The 18,067-nt window shown below is 40.8% G+C and overlaps 1 protein-coding gene across 1 annotated transcript in view; it reads left to right on the top strand.

Moving 5' to 3' along the window:
* Positions 1-18,067, top strand: part of OPHN1 (oligophrenin 1) — a 195,158-nt gene that overhangs the window by 87,970 nt on the left and 89,121 nt on the right. The window lies entirely within an intron of this gene.

The following is an 18,067-nucleotide window of genomic DNA, read 5'->3' as shown; positions in this document are numbered from 1 at the left end:
ATATTCATATAAAAGATAAATTAAAAAAGTGATTTATTGGTTTATATTCCAAAATAATTTAGAGTAAGTTTCTTCAAGGAACAAATTCCTTAGAAAGTTTAAAATTAGCATTTAGACCTGTGCAGCTTTTCAGGCGAAGGGAGATTCGCATCTTCCTTGTGGACCGAACTTAAACAACCGGTCTGCGAGCCATGTGACAAGCTGTTTCCTCTCTGAGCCTTAGTCTTGGCCCATGTAAAACGTGGTTAACATCTCTCTCTCTCTCTCTCAAGGATGTCACAAAGGGAGATTGTGGTTGTGTTAGTTGTTATGAAGTTAAGGTAGTGTCAGCAAACTATGGCGCTTGGGCCAATCGTGTTTTTTACCTTTTTGTAAATAAAGTCTGGTTTTTAACAAAGCCGCAGTGATTTGTTTCAGTATTGCCTCTGGGTGCTTTTGCGATCTCACAGTAACATGGAGCAGTACTGGCAGAGACTGGGTGGCTTTCCGAACCTAAAATATTTGCTCGCTGGCCATTTAAGAAAAAGTTCGGTGACCGCTGAGTTAAAGAGTTAGTGTGAAGCATTTACTAGATGAGAACGTTGTAGCACAGAACCATCGTGAATGATGTGATATCACTGAAACAACTTAGTTCTGAACCCCAGGAGTAAAATATGAAATGTATTATTATTGCTATGTTTAAATTTATTTTTCAATTACAGCTGACATACAATAATATTAGTTTCACATGAAAACATAGTGAATAGACATTTATATACCTTACGGAATAATACCACCATAAGTCTAGTACCCACCTGACACCGTACATAGTTATTACAATATTATTGACTTTATTCCCTATGCTGTACTTCACATCCCCGTGACTATTTTGTAACCACCAATTTGTACTTCTTCATCCCTTCCCCTTTTCACCCAGTCCCCTCCCAATTGGAAGACCATCAGTTTTATCTCAGTATCTGAGTTTGTTTTGTTTGTTCATTTATTTTTTTTTAGATTCCACATATAAGTGAAATCATGCAGTATTTGACTTTCTCTGACTTATTTCACTTAGCATAATACCTTCCATCCATGTTGTTGGAAATGGTAAGATTTCATTCTTTTTTATGGCCCGATAATATTCCATTGTATATAGGTACCACATCTTCTTTATCCATTTGTTTATGGAAGAACACTTAGGTTGCATCCATATCTTGGCTGTTGTAAATAAAGTTGTGATGACCATAGGCTTGCATATATCTTTTCAAATTAGTGTTTTGGATTTCTTTGGATGAATATCCAGAAATGGAGTTGCTGGGTCATATGGTAGTTCTGTGTTTAATTCTTTGAATAACTCCCATATTGTTTTTGATAGCGACTGTACCAATTTACATTCCCACCAACAGTGCACGGGGGTTCCCTTTTCTCCACATCCTCACCACCACTTGTGGTTTGTTGATTTAATGGTGATGGCCATTCTGACAGGTGTGAGGTAAGAGCTCATTGTGGTTTTGATTTGCGTTTCCCGATGATTAATGGATGTTGAGCTTCTTTTCATGTGTCTGTTGGCCATCTGTATGTCCTCTTTTGAGAAATGTTTATTCAGGTCCTCTGCCCATTTTTTTATTTTAATAATTCTTTATTTTTCAATTATAGTTGGCATATAGCCCCCTACCCATTTTCAATCAAATTGTTATTTGTTCAGCTACCTGTATCTTTTGATTAGAGCATTTAGTCCATTTAATGCACTTATCGATATATATATATATCTCTCGATATATATATATCTGTGTGTACATATATATATCTGTGTGTATATATATATATCTGTGTGTGTATATATATATGTATCTGTGTGTGTATATATATCTCTGCGTATATATATGTACACATATATATGTAATTATTGCCATATTATTAAATTGTTTTCTGATTGTTTTTATAGTTCTTGTGTGTTCCTTTCTTATTCTCTTGCTCTCTTGTATGCTGATGACTTTCGTATAGTGTAATGTTGAGATTCTTTTCTCTTTATTTCTTGTGTGTCTCCTGTAGATTTTTGGTTTGTGGTAGCCGCGTACTTCATATCTACCAAGCTGTGTTCATTACAGTCTATTTTATGATGATGGTCCTTAAGTTCAAACACATTCTAAAATTGTTACCATTTTTACTCACCCCCTCCATGTTTATGTTTTTGTCATTATTTTTTACTTTTATTTGTGTGTGTTTGTGTGTATCCCTTAATTTATTTTTGTAATTACACATGATCTTTCTACTTTTGTCTTTTAACTTTTGTTCTAGCTTTCTAGTTGGTCGATCCACTGCTTTTACTAAGTGTTTGCTTTTGTTAGTGAGACATTGTATCTTTCTTATATTTTCTATTCATATTTTTGATCTATTATGCTTAAGTACCTTTAACATTTCTTGTAATACTGGCTTGGTGGTGATGAACTCCTTGAGCTTTTTCTTGTCTGGGAAGCTCTTGATCTCTCTTTGATTCTAAACGATAGCCTTGCCGGGTAGAGTAATCTTGGTTGTAGGTCTTTGCTTTTTCTCGGCTGAGTCCACCCTTCAGTTGTATCATTTGTGGAGCTGGTAGGGTGATGCTCTGCTGTGTTCTGAAGCGGGCCACTGGGTGAGTTGGGTCTGGAACCACTTGGGAGTGTATCCGGTGCAGGCTAAGGTCAGCACCTGCTTTTACCAGGCTTGAGGCTGCTTTGTAGAAGCTAAAATGTGATCTGCGGTTGGTTGCCTCTCATACTGGGCTTGGAGGTGCTTGGGAGCATTTGGACTGTGAACTGAGTCCGGCTGCCACTTGTGCTGAACTTGTGGCCACTTAGTTGAAGCAATGTTCCAGGCCAAGAGTGGCTGCCTCTTTAAACCAGCCTTGGTGCCATCTGATAGGAGTTACAATGCAGCTTGAGACCGTTCACCACCTATGTTGGGCTTGGGGCCGCTTAGCAAGAGCTACAAGCCACACCAAGGCTGTCACCTGCTTGTTTGGGACTTGCGGATCTTTGAGAGATGTTGGGAAAGACTGCTGCATGAGCCGAGCCACTGGAAGAGGCTTGGGCGGGGCAAGTGAGTCAGTTTGGAAGGAGTCTCAGGGAATCACCTGGGCGGGGCAAACATTGTTAGCCAGGTTAATGGAGACACAGATTTGACATCTGCCTGTGCCAGCCAGCTGGTTGGGGAAGAATTCAACAAAGGAATGATGATGCCTGCCTGCGCTTCTATATCCAGAGAGAATTGACCCAATATCTGCTCCTCCATCTCTCACCCTGAAGTTAGTCAGTTGAATTCCTAGTTGTATGTCCCTGGCACTTTGAGCTGCTGCCCTTGCACTGGAGCTCAGAGCGAGTGAATTTGTGAGTGAGCCTGTGCACGGGCCCTTTAAGAGCAGCAGCTCGGTCCATAGCAGCCCTTGGTGTTTCTCAGAAGTAATCCTTGCTGGTCTTCACAGCAAGATATAAGGGGACTCCTCTTTTTGGTACTGGTGTCCTGAACTGGGGAGCCCATGTGGTGCTAGGGCCTCCCTCCAGAGTCCTAATGTCTACACCATGGATGTGGCATCTACCCATTCCATGTCCTGCCCCTCCTACCAGTCTTGAGGGGGCTTCTTCTGTATATATGTCTTTAGTTATAGTACTTCTGTTCAGCTAGACTTCTGGTTGTTCTCAGTGATGGTTGTTGTATAATTTAGTTGTAATTTTGATGCAATCCTGAAGGAGTCGAGCACAGTTCATCTACTCCTCCATCTTGACCCAAAGCACCCCTAAATGTAGTATTATGTAAATGTTCCTTATATTAAATAGGAAAAATATATAACCTATCATTGTCATTTCCTATGACAATAAGTAATAATTTGAGTTAGTATCTATATTTCTGTGAACTTTTGAATACTCTATCCTTGTAAGTGTTTGCCTTTAAATTAATTTTAACAATACCATACAGAGGTAGGAAATTATCTCACATTTACAGCATGCATACATAGAGACACAGAAACAGAGACCTTTTAGCCGTGAGGAAAATTCACTAGTTTATAAAAGAACACAATTTGGATCCAAATTTTGTTTCGGAGACATTTACAATTTATATCTGTCCTTGACCAGTCAAGTTCCAAATGACCTTCCCATTTTTAAAATAAGGACAGCTGTTTTTAATACTTCAAATATTTGGGTTGCCACATAAACGACATCATAGGTGTCTAAATCTTCTATCTAAATCTTCTTTTTGAAACTTCAGAGATCAAGTAACTCCACTTATTATTTATTCTGTCTAATTACATAGCTGCCTTTTTCTAATTGTGGAGGCAAAAGATTATCAAAAGATCCTCATCCAGCCGTCTTCCTACAGGAGTGTTAATGGGAGGCTGACTGTCATGGGCTTATTGACCTTGGAGGCGTGATTTCCCATGTTAATTTTAGTTTTTCTTTGGAATCTGTAGAACCTGAAAAACTTGGAGGATCAGCCAGCCTTTTCACGCATGCGCCCAGACCAGGCAGATGTGGTGCATCTCCCTGTAAGATCACTTCACACCCTAGAGGAAATTTTCCTCAGGCAGCTCCACAGTGATTCCGAGCCACCTCGGTATACTCCAGATTCACGTTGGGGGAGCAAATGTTCTTTCTCTATGGAGCTAAAGAGGGTTCAGTCTCTCATTTAACTAGCAAGTATTTTGTTTGGACTCTCAGTAAACAATCCAATAAAAAAAAAACCAAAAGTAAAAGTAGCCACCCATTTTTTTCTCCTTTCCCTGGGTTATCTCAACCCGTATCCTCCTTGAGGATTTTCTTAGAACAGGTCCAGTAAATTCAGGACCTGCTACCTAAAACAGAGAGGTCCAGGTTTCCAAGAGAAAATTCACCCAGTGAAAAGTGGGGAGCCAGTGGGGTACAATTGACAGGGCTGGCTTAAGGCAAAGAGTTAGTTACAGGCCTGGATGTGAATACGCACCATGACCTTCCTTGGTAGAAATTTATGATCAGATCACCCTGTGCGGTTACTTTTAGTCACTAAACTTGTCAGATATTTTTACTGAGCCCCCTTTTAATTCATCTAAGGTTTCCAGCACAGAAACACTGTATTAGATGTATCGGCATATTATCTTTTAATTGTTTTTTTTTTGTACATACATCTGTTTTATGTGTATGCAATTTAGTTCATGCTAGATACATAATTTTATCTTTTTAACCTAACATTTTATTATAAGCATTTTCTCATGTCATTTAAAATTCTTTGTACGTTTCATGGGGGGGCGGGGTAAGGACATTGTTTTGTTCACTGCTCTTTTCCTAGTACACACAGGAGAGCCTAGCATATAATAGATGCTTAATACCTGCCTGTTTGCTGAATGAATGAATAAGTGGATGCATTTGAATATCATTATTATAGGAGCTATACTTTATATAATATTCAACTATTGTTGGAGATTTAGCTTATTTCCAGTTTTTCACTATTATAAATAATACTGCAATGAGTATTTTTATGAGATTAAGATCGACGAATGTTTTGGTTAAATGTGGTGGCGTGACTAGGGAGACGTTTGCATTTGTATTATTTTCTTATTTACTCCACTTCATTCTAATTCTGCAAATCTATCTTGGTCGAAGGGCCTGACTTGTTTAAAAGTTAATGTCATGGGCTCTGGAGTAAGACAGCCCAAGTTTAAACTGTAGCATTGCATTTTATTAACTGTGTAACCTCAGCAAGTGACTGTACCTCTCTGAGTGTTATTTTTTCTCATCTGTAAGACGGTAACGAGGTGATCAATGCCAAGTGTGCACAGTGCCTAAATGAAGGTTAGCTATTTAGTGATTATTGCTAATATAAGATTTGATTTCTTTGTACTTGGCAATGGACTGAATGTTTTTCTGTGTCTTCCCCAAATTCGGGTATTGAATTTCTGTCCCCCAATGCGATGATATGATGAAGTGTGGCCTTTGGTAGGTAATTAGGTCACGAGGTGGAACCCTCATGAATCGGATTAGTGTCCATTTTGTAAGAGACCCCATAGAACTCTCTCACCCTCTTTCCATCATGTGAGGCTACAAGAGAAGTTGGCATTGTGCAGTCTGGAAGAGGGCGCACCCCAGAACATGACCGTGCTGACACCCCAATCTTGGACTTCCGGTTTCTGGAACTGTGAGAAATAAATCTGTGTTGTTTAGAAGCCCCCTGTCGGCGGTATTCTGCTATAGCAACCCAAACTCAGTAAGACAGAAATTGGCACTGAGAAATAGGGGTGCTGCTGTACCAAATACCTAAAGATGTGGAAGGAGCTTTGTTACTGGGTAATGTGCAGAGCCTGGAAGAGTTTGGAGGTACAGGGATTGAAAAAGCCTAGATCGCTGCGAATGAAGTTTTAAAAGCAATTCCGGCACAGAATATTGGCAGACATCTGGACGGTAGGTGGAGGCCGTTCTGATGAGATCGGAGATAGAAACGAGGAACATGTTATTGGACGGTGGAGGAAAGGCCATCTTTGTTATAAAGTGGCACAGAACTTGGCTGAATTGTGTTTGTGTTCTCGTGTCTCGTGGCGGGTAAAACTTGCAAGCAATTGTTGATATGAATGTCCAAACCTGTAGAGAATGTTAAGGAGTTCATTTGAGCCAAACTGACGACAATCGTCGGGAAGCAAAATCTCAAAGGATTGAGAGAACGCTCTGGAGAATGGCATTTCAGTTTATTTTATACATTAGAATCAAAGAAGGTCATATAAGGAGGGTTACGCTGGCTAAAAAGTAAAACGGAGAGACACATCATTTTTTCACATCAGCGGGTGCAGGAGAGTTAACAGTTAACATTCACAGCACGTAGAGATGGTATGCGGGGGACGAGATGATAGTGAGGGGTCTGTGGTTAGTGCTGCGGTCTGGACGTTGTGCCCTGAGGGGTCCGGAAGGAGAGATTACCTGGCCTCCCAAAGGTATGTTATCTCCGATGCATGGACAATAAACAGGCTCACTTAAGGTAAAGATTGACTTTTATCAAGGAAGCTACAGGCTTAGGACGTGAATACCCGCCAGGCCCCGCTTTTAGTTAGAGATTTTGATGGTCAGATAATCCTGTGTGGTTACTTTCAGTCTCTGGGTTTGTAGGGCCGCCCCTGAGCTTGTCAGGGTTATTAGGTGGCCCCCTTTTCATGCACACAGTAAAACTAGATATTTGGCTGAAGAGATTTCTAAGCAAAACGTTATGCAAAAGGGAACCAGAACTTTAAAGATGTGGACAATTCCCTGCACGTCCGTATCACAAAAAAATGAGAAAGTGTGCTTGGGAGAAAACACTAAGGGTGTGGCAAACCTACCATTTCAAAAAGGAGTGTGTGTGCCAACCATGAGTTTAATCAACCATCTCAACTAAAGCCAGGGATTCTGCCAGCAGCAATGTGCCAGCTGGGACCAAAGGCAACAAGAAAATGGCTTGAATGAAGGAAGATCATCCCCTTGTTAAGCCCTATGGGGCCAGGCCATAGACCTCTTTGGCTGCGAACACATACTGTTATTCAGGACAAGGGAGGAAGGGACCGGAAGGTGTTTCAGAGATCAGCAAGGCTGCCACTGTCACCACCTGCATAGAGTTCAGAGGCGCCGGGGTGCAGGGCTGCCTCCGTTAGCGTTCAGAGCACAAGAGCAATACCCAGGCAGAGCCCTGAGGGTACAACAGCCCTGCTCCAGACAGAGAGCCTAGGCATGGGTGGGGACACACAGAGAGCCACAGTGCGGACAGCCCTCCATTGTAATAACCGTGTAGGCGGTGTTGCCACCTCAGTGGGTCTGTGAGGCTGGCTCGCCATCCCAGTGGGTATGGAATGCACAGAATCATGCCAAGGAGCGTTGTTCTCCAGCCTTAGGTCTCGCGGGACTGGTCTTGCTAGATTCGGACTTGCTTGGGACCTGTCGCCCCTTCCTTCTTTCCTCCCTCCCTCTGGGAATGGGAATACCTGTTCTATCCCTGTCTCGCCGTTGCATTTTGGAAGCACAGGACTCATTTGCTTTCACAGGATGACAGGTGGACAGGAATTTTGCGCCGGGATGATTCCGGAAGTACCTTGCATCTTACCCAGATTTGATTTGCGTACTGAGATAAGACTTTGGACTTTAAGATTGATATTAGGTTGCTGAGATGGAATTAATGTATTTTGCATGGGAGAAGGACATGCATTTTGTGGGGCAAGGGACAGAATGCAATGGACTGTATGTCTGTATCTCCCCCAGAATTCACGTGGAAAGCCCTCCCCCACCCCCGCCCCGCTTAATGCGATAATGGCAGGAGGTGTGGAGCCTTGGGAGATAGATCAAGAGGGTGACCTCGTAAGAGGGCCCCAAGGGAGCAATCGAGCCCTCTTTCCATTATGTGAAGACACATTGAGAAGTCAACAGTCTGCAGCCCCGAAGCAGGCTCTGACCAGAACCTAGCCATGCTGGCACCCTGACCTTGGACTTCCAGCCTCCAGAACTGTGAGGACTTTCTGTTCAGTGACATTTTGGTAATTGCAGCCCAAACTGACAAAACATACGAAAATAACTGCTACTTGCCTGTCGGTTGGGGACTTTGATGACTGGAGATGCATGACCATAATGGCTCATAAACAAAAATACAAATGATGCCCTGGCACTGCCAGGTTCCCGTGGGAGCCCGTGGGCTCCAGGTGAGCTGCTGCTGGCTGTGACATGTTTGCTTCTTAACTCAGTTAACATCTGCCTGCCAGCTCCAGAAACTCAGTTATCGTTGGACCGTTGCTTTTAGAGCTGCTGACTCGTGAACTGACCTATTTTGATGGGGATCGAAAAGGGACTTTGAGAATTTCACTGGCCTGTCATGGTCATTGTCCTGCTTGACTCCATGATTTCAAAAGCTGGATTCGCGGTGGGAGAATGAGCAGCGGGCCAACCGCTGGGGCTGAGGCCCTTTGCAGGCTTTGGGGGGAAATCTCAGAGACCCTTCTGGGCGTCTGCGCTGGGGAAATGCCCGTCGCTTTGGAAGGTGGAGTAGCAGAGCGTGCCATGCTCTCCAGTTGCTTACTCTGGTGGCCTGAGTCGGTACCCCTTCTGTTTCACTGGAAAAAAAAATGGCAAAAGTTCAATACAGTTAGGATGGCATTTTTCATGAGCTTTTCGAGTTCGCATTACACGTGAAAAGGGCCTTGCGGTTCTCTCCATGATGGCTTTTCGGGAAGGCTGCAAGAGGCGACCATACGTCTGGCGCTGCTCCAGAGCGAGCCAGAGAAAACTTACCTGTTGGCCAAACAGAGCCCATAGTTTGTGAGGCTGATGCTTCAGTTAGATAGTGAAGGGCCTGGAATACCTCATGAGAGAGTTTGGATTGTATCTGGAAGCTCATGGAGAGCAATACACTGATGGCAGGAGATACGGAAGGAGGACGGAAGCAGATTTCTAAAAGTTTCCTTAACCTTAAAAGTGCTGAGGATTATCTGGTGGATTTCACTGCAGAGTCTCACATTTTAACCCTGAGTTTCTCTCTTGTCATCGCTAAGCAGGGTGCCTGTTCGGTGAGCTCTGGTAGCATAGTTCTTCCCTTCTGTGCATCTGGCTTGCTACCTCTGCCCCACAAGATGGCAGCCATTGGGTTTTAGCAGTGTGTTTGTTTACGCCTGGACAAATGAAAGCCACTGCTTAAAAATCTCAGAATATAGACCACATTTTTATTCCCGTCATCCTAACATATATGAAGAACGTTCTTTGTGGGCCAGGCAGATTGATTTGAGGTCAAACTTGCAGGTAGAAAGTTCCATGGACACCCATTACTGCTTTCTGGGAGAAGAGGGCTCAGATGAAGTTCAACATTGCCAGCCACCCCAACCCCCGCCCTGCCCCCCATGTTTTTGTTCAACATGAATAGCATTCATCGCTAAAAACTTACAGCCGATCATAAACGTCCAGATTGGAATGAAGCAGGGCTTAAGAAGTAGTTGCCTGGGGGGCTTCTGTTGCTGTTCATTTTCTTTTTCTTTTTCTTTTTTTGTAAAACCGGTTGGACCATCTGATGAGAGGTGGACAAAGTTTAGTCGTTTTAGGGTCCCGCAGATCAGACATCTTAAAAGAGGAGGGATACCTAACGTGAAAAAGAGAAACAATATCAAAGTTTATATTACAAGCGCCAGGAGTTAATCCCAAAAGCCCAGAGATTTTGAAGATGTCAGTGGGTGAAAATCTTTTGATTATGTAATGCCACTCATGGCCGTTTCTGAAGCTCTCGAGATGGGTCGATAGTGCTCTTGGTGACACTGTCCACAGTCTTGGCCATCTATCATATTAGTGTATATGGGGACTGAGCATCTCTCCAGAGTTCCTTAATCCACGCAGTGATTTGTTCAGGGCAAATTCTAGCCCAATGCATGGTCTGCCGTGATGGTGAGTTTAGGTCAAGTTACTAGGCTTCAGTGAACAGTCCTTCAGATCCTCGGGGAAGTTGAAAGGCAGCCTGGCATGTCTGGGGGGATCTGGGTTGTTAGGTTTTAGTTCTCCATGACTCCAGGTCAGATGGGAGGGCGAAAATTGGAATTGTTACTTTGGAAGATTATACCTAGATAATGAAGGGAATGGGAAGGATTGGAACTTTGCTATTTGCAAATTGGGCAGGGTAGCATGATCCAGTCTGATTAAAGATAGGTGCTAAAACTGTTTTTTTTTTTGAGAGAGAGAGAGAGGAGGACGCCAATTAAATCTCAACCAGACACGCCACAGTTTGCATACTTATAAGCGACCCACCATTAACAAGAGATGCAAAAGCTCAAAGCAGGGGAAAATAAATCTCTGAAAATCCAAAAGGATGTATTATACACAATGCATCATTTTCCATTGAAGCACAAAATTTCTCTCTTTTGGTTAAAGTTAATCTCAAAAAATATATATTCTCGATTAAAAAAGAAGGCTGGTCTCCTTAGATTTGGCCTAATTATTGACACAGTTTCAACAGCAATGGTAATTTGTCATATGGGTTTATTTAGGTTACTTTGCTAGAAGTTTTCATAAAGAATCTTAGATTGGACTTTTAAAAGCCCCATGAGGCTAAGAAGCCAAGCTAAGATTTATCCAACCTATTTCACGTACAATACGTATAAATTTGAAAGGTGAAATTTTTTCTTCTCTAGATCCCCAAAATATCCTAAAGCTTTTGGACCTGGCAGGAACAGACTCTCCTTGCTCCCCTGTCAGGCTGGGAATTCTGTAAGTCAGGTTTTCAGCCTGGTTTTCCCAAGAGGGCTTTGTATGCGTTGGCTCCATGAAGTCAACCTTTGCTCCTTAAAAGCATCTGATCGTATCTGATTTAATGAGCGTCATTTTCCGATATGACATTCCAGGCAAGGCCTGGGTTGTATAAACAATATTTTCAATCTTGTCATGGTAACAAAGAGGACAGTCTCCTGTTAAAACTATGCAGAATAAGTATATTGTCATGGAAATAATATTTAATAGGAGTTTCTGAATCATGGAGATAATTTGGAAGACAGTTAAGATAACATTTACAAATGTTTTAATTTACAAAAGCATAATCTACTAAATTGTTACAAGTTTTAGGTAGCTTACAAAGTAAGAGAAATGGATTCCTTATATACATAAAAAATAGAATATTTTAACATCGATGATATTCTAAACAAAATCCTCAATCACCCCCCTCATCAGTTTATTCAGTCCTAAGTGATCTTTGCTGTACTTGGACTTGCATTAGTGGCCCCACGACCTCATTTGGTTCTTGATTGGAGTTCTTGAGATCCTGACTGAGTTCACTGGCGTGGTCCCAGAGTTTTTTACAGGATACCACCAGCAGGCTGTACATGGAAGTCCTTTTCTATGGCGGTCTGAGAAAAAGCCTTTGTTAGCAATGAACTACTCTGCCTTGTAGCCAATTGCAGGTGCTGTCAAGGGTGCATTAGATTAAATTGAAAAATACCTGGATGAGGAAAAGATTGAGATGGCTGACGTTAACTTACCGGTTTTCATTTTCAAAAGCGAAAGATCTAATGAGAGTTCATTAGGAGAATAATAAATAATAAATAATAAAGCAACTGACAAGGACAGGTGGTTGTTTCTGGGGCACACAGTACAACACAAAACTCAATCCAAAAAAAGTTTTTAGACAAAATATCAATAAACATAATGGTTTCTGTTTTCAGAGAAGAGTGGATGTTGCATCTGATTTATAAAAATGGATGAAGATGATCTCTACAGAGAAAAAAAATCTTCAGATGTAATGTAATAATACTGACATAAGGTACCAACCGTATGGCTAGAATATACCAGAAAGACATCAAGACAAGGAAGTAATCAAGTAGGCCCTCCACGTCTGTGTGGTAGTCAGGTTCCATAGGGCAAGAGACGTGAGTCCCCCATGGGAACCGGTGATTTGAAGATGCTCATTCAAATTAAAGAAGTAAGTCGCGATAAAGTTAACATTTAAAAAATGACTTAAATTACAACTGCTAACACTCTCCTGTTCTCTGATACCAGGCCAGACAGTGCTGGGAATCTGATAAACAGAGACACATCAGGGTCGAGGGCATTGACATGCGTCTGGGAGCTTTCTGTACAGTATGCAACATCTGAAACATGTACATTCAAATATTTTACCCCTGCAAATTTAAACTAGGGAAAGCTAAGCATTCCTTCTGATTTGACAGAGCTTCCCCTGCAACTCAGACATGAAACCCCCAATTGCTAACCTGGGCACTGAATGTTTAGGGAGGTGGCTGGATTCACTCTATCGCTGTGGGGAGAATGTTTATTAATGAGGAGAGTTTCAAGGAAAAGGAAGGAAACTTGGAGTATTCAGAGACAGGTAAATGCACAAGTCTGATGGGAGTCACAAGGAAAGATGGAGCTGGGTCTTATATGTGAGGACAGGGTGGTCCTTTGCACTGTGCTGGTTTTTCAGGACATGCAAGGGTGAAAGATTTCTTTACAGTCACTTTCCTACATCTGGGCTCAGGTAAACCTCAGCCTTGTTGGTGGTCTAAGATTCACAAAGCAGAGCGTAACCCACAGCGCTTTCAGAGGACAGTGCCAGCTCTAGGGCCCTCTGAATTCCCATGGGGGTATTTGACGGAAGAAGGGGGCATTCGTGCAGAATGAGGAGACTACGAGGCATTGAGTGTCACCCTCTCCAGCCCTCATGGACATTTTATACTCTCCTGCCATGCTTCCTATCTTACCGATCTGGAGAATGCTGGTCAGGCGCCAGCCAAGGACGAGTAAGTGAATGACAGTTTTCCAGGAACACCCGTCAGTCAGCCCAGGCTTCGGGCCTGTCTGCCATTCGTCCCTGCCCCAACGTGAAGGTCACATCAACTCTTCTAATTGCACACTCTGAGAAGCTTTCCTCTCCATCTTGACCCTGCCACCATCTTATATTCATGCCAATGACCCTGGTGACACCTTGGCTCACTGTTTATGGGGAAACGGTAGGACTTAGGCACATGGTCTTGTAGTCGGCTGGATCTTGGTTCCGATCCAGGCCTATCCATTTATTAGCTATGTGATTTTAGGCAGTTTTCATTTAAAAAAAAATAAGAATTGAGTTGATTGGTATTTCTGCATTATAAAGTAACCATACTTCATTATAAAATGTGGAAATATAGAAAACAGAATATCAGTAGCTATGATTTGCTGAGCACATCCTATGTGCACAATGCTTTGCATCCAGTGCCTACTTTTAAGAGCAAATCTAAGGAGGTAGACTGAGGTTAAGAGAGATTAAGAAACTTGCCCAGGATAACATAGCTAGTAAGCAGCTTAAGTGGGATTTTACATCAATTCTTCTTGACACCGAAGTTTATACATACATGCTTTCCACTCAAAGAACCACAATTATTTGGATGTATTTCCTTCCAGTCCTTTAAAGAAACCTGAGCGTAACATACATAGTTTTAATAATATTTTATGTGTGCTTGTTATAGACAATGTTTTCTATTCTGCTTTTTCCATATAATATTTCATCGTAGGTGTTTTGCCGTGTTTATACATTTTGTATTCTGCTCCTTTTTAATGGCTGTAATAACAGTCCATTACGTAGAACTACTTCATCATTCCCCAATCCTTGGACTTTTGTTTGTTTGTTTTCAATTATTCCTTATCATTAATACCATCGAATGCCTACCTTTGGGCATAAAGGTTTCTCTTCCTGTATTCAGGATTATTTTTTTTTACATGTGGTTTCCCAGAAGTGAATTTACTGGCTAAAAGGTTATACAAACTTTTAAGCCTTTTGATCCATATTCTAATCCTTCATGGGAAATTTCCAGCCGTTTCGGAAGTCAGTCCCGAATAGCGTTAGGAAGATCCCGTGACCTTGCTGAACCACAGTTTTCTCATTACTCAAATGATAATGAAAAATAACGTCAGATTTTAGAAACATGTAGCATAGTGTCTTGCCTTTCCTCTTTCTTTTGCTAACATTTTACTCTTCCTCCTGTGAATATTTTTAGGGACAATTCATTCTTGCTGGACTCTCCTTTTAATGCTGTGGGACTGCTAGATGTTATCGAAGAATACTGCTATCAGTTTTCTGAGCTATGCTTTGTAGTGATGGCGGGGCCGGGAGTGTCGCTGATGGTGGTGGTGCTGGCGCCAACAGTGCTGGTTCTGCAGGCCTGTTTTCTTCTCCAGCCTGTTTTTCTTAGTCATCATTCTTCTTATCTGAAGAGAGGACAAGAGTCGAACTCCTTCCCCCTGCTCTTTTGTGACTTTTCTCTCCTACAACACTCTACTGGATAGTGTGATCTTACTCGAGCTTTGCTTTTCTTTGCATAATTTCTGTGCTGTGTTAGCTTTCAGAAAGCGCCATAATGATCCATGACATTTGGTTAAAAATATACTTAGTAAGATGCCTTATAGGACTTTATCACTCTAAGCCAGAAATAACCATGGTCCAAACCTTCTTGAAGCATTTGTCACTGCACTATATACGTGAACAAAGAAGAATGAATGTGAAACCTTTTGGGGAATCAAAAAACCATTTGGGGGGCAGTTAGAGAAGAGGATATGACAAAGGTACTCTGGCTGTGACTGGCAACTCATCGTTTTCTCATGGCACTTAGAGCTTGCATTGGGGTCCCCTTCTGACTGTGCAGCTAGCTGTGTTACCTTGGACAAGTCAGTTTCCATGCCTGGACTCCTATTTCCTTTAAGAATAAAATGAGGTAGTTGCACTGATATACACGATACATACAAGTCTGAGCCTTTTAGACAGTGGGTTATCAGAATGCAGAAGCTAAAATCAGAAGCTCGACCTTACTCCTACTTCCTATCTGCTGCATATACCTCAGTGGGCCTTAAAGTCTTCTGATTACCAACTAAATAAACTTACAAGGCCTTTCAGAGACCACACAGTGAACCATGGGGGTTTTCTTGACGCAGTAACTTAATTTTAAATTGATTTAACAATTACTGAAGTGCTTGTTAATTGAAAGTACATATCGAAAATCTCTGACCCGGATACCTCAGTGGGAATGGTTGAGAAATAGCCTCTGAAAAGCCGTTCTTCCATAAAAGTAATAAAAACACTGGCAAAATTTCCAAAATCGGCTTTCTGAGAACTCTGGAAATTAACCCAAATTTGCAATACAGGGTGTTTATTTAAGGAAAATGGCTGAATAATTGGAATAACAGTGAGCTCTGTGGTGTTTGCCCTATTGCCAGCCCCTTTACTCCAGCTCCACAGTAGCCTTTAAAACTAACAGCTATACAATCATGGAAGTTGAAAAACATCACTTCTATGGCTGTCTCAGAGCTGACTTACTGCCAGTGGATTTTTCCTCAGAGAGTTTGTCAAAAACAATTAGTGGTAATTTTTTAGCACTTCAGCTGCCTCAGGCAGCAGAAAGAACAGTAGCAAACAAGAAGCTGAATAATAAATCCAACAAGAAAAACTGGAGAATAAGATTTCCACAGCGAGCTTTAAAAGTTGCAACATATTCCTGAAAATCTAGCAAGTCACGCACATGTGTAGGACTTTGCTATATTTGAGATTTGCATCTGTCCAGAAAGGGTTTGAGAAAGCTCTAATCTCTTGCTTCCGGCGAACCTCAGAGATCTGTGCAAAGAAGTAAAGACTAAAACAGAGTTAGTTATAAACCAGCTGGCCAAGTATTGAAGGCAGATACCAGCACATACACAGAGCCCTTTGACAAAAGCTGGGAGACTTATTTGTTCAAAGAATTTAAATAAATCTTTGTCCAGTCATTAGCTGACCACTAAGCTAAGTGACCGGAGACTTCATTGGATGAACATGTCAAGGAATACAGACTTTATAGAATTAGTCCATGAAGTCACTAAACAAACAGCAGCAACAAGAACAAAAAAACACGGGAAAGGAGAGCTTTCTGATTTCCAAGGTTGTCACATTGCATTATTTAAAATGTTTATTTTTCAACAAAAAAAATTACAAGGGCTGCAAAGAAATAAGAACAAAATGGCCCATGAACAAGGACAACAAAAACCCAACAATAAATAGAAATTGTCCCTGAAGAAGCCGAGTCATTGGACTTCCTAGGAAAAGACTTTCAATTACCTAGTTTAAATATTATACATTTATATTATGATTTATATAAAAATAAAAATTCAGTGTACTTAGCTTAATAAAAAAGAACCACTTAACAGTTGTGCACTTGTAAAATACAATAATTAAAATGAAAAGTTCACTATAGGGGCTTAACATCAGAGTTTTACTGAGAGAAGATAGAATGAGCAAACTTAAAGACACATGAATTGAGATTATTCAGTCAGAGGAAAATAAAGAAAAAGTAATTAAGAAAATAAATAAAACTTCAGAGACTACAGATACCATCAAGCATAAGAGCACATGCATAATGGGAGCCCTAGATGGAAAGGAGAAAAAGGGCAGAAATAATGTTTGAAGAAACAATGGCCAAAAACGTGAAAAATTTGGTGAAGAAATTTAATCTGCTCATCTCATAAATTCAACCAACTCGAAGGAAGACAGACTCAAAGAGCTACATGTTTAAACACATCACACTCAAACTGTCAAAAGACAGGAACAAAGAGAATTTTGTAAAAAGAAAAATAAGAGGAAAATGTCTTATCATGTATAAGAGATTCTCAAAAAAAAAATAACAGCTGACTTCTTTCATCAGAAACCATGAAGATCAGAAGGTAGTGGGTTGACATTCAAAGTACTGAAGGAAAAGTCTATCATTTATTAACTTGCAACCTTATCACAATATTATTGGCTATATTTCCCTTCACAGACGATTACTGTGATTATTGGAGTGATTATATCGTGAGGTATAAAAATGTCGAATCACTATATTGTACACCTGGAACTAATATAACTAACATAATATTACATAGCAACTTTACTTAAATAAAAAAGTTCTTAAAGAAAAATGTCTGTCAACCAAATATTGTATATCCAGCAAATCTGTCTGTTAAGAAACCGAGAAGATAAGACATTCTGTGGTAAACAAAAAACTTAAGGAATTAATCATTAACAGATCTGCCCTGGAAGAATGGTAAAGGAAGTCCTTCAAGCTGAAATTAAAGGACATTAGAGAATAACTAGAATTCACATGAATAAATAAAGATCACCAATAAAGGGAACTACATAGGTAATATAAAAGACAGTATAAATGTATTTTTGTTTTTAACTTTATTTTCCTGTTGGTTTTAAAAGGCTACTGCGTAAAGCAGTAATTATGAAATTGTAGTGATTTTAAAAGACTACTATGTAAAGCAGCGATTATAAAATGTATAGAGATGAAATTTGTATAACGGTATAACAAAATAATATAAAGGGGGCCCAGATGAACTGCTTTGCATGTCTCATGCCTCAGAGTTTTGGCATATTAAACCAAGATAAAATAACGTTTGGACTGGGCCTAAACCAACCTCGTGTCCCAAACTATTTGCAAAGATTACAGGAAATCAGATATTACGACTACCAGACAGATGACTTCTGGACTGAAAAGTAAAAATTTCTTTAACCTTAGCATCGCTCTTTTATGTTATCTGTACCAAGAGCAATGCCTTCCTTCTTTGAATGTAATTGTTCCCCTTCCCTTTCTCATAAATGCCCCTCGCCTTTGCCTTCTAATCAGCACTTTCCAAATAGC

This window comes from Pteropus medius, unplaced genomic scaffold, assembly GCF_902729225.1.
Source record: "Pteropus medius unplaced genomic scaffold, Ma_sr-lr_union100, whole genome shotgun sequence".
In the NCBI taxonomy this organism is placed as follows: domain Eukaryota; kingdom Metazoa; phylum Chordata; class Mammalia; order Chiroptera; family Pteropodidae; genus Pteropus; species Pteropus medius.
The sequence above is the reverse complement of the archived record's forward strand: the minus strand, read 5'-3'. Positions and strand labels throughout refer to the sequence as shown.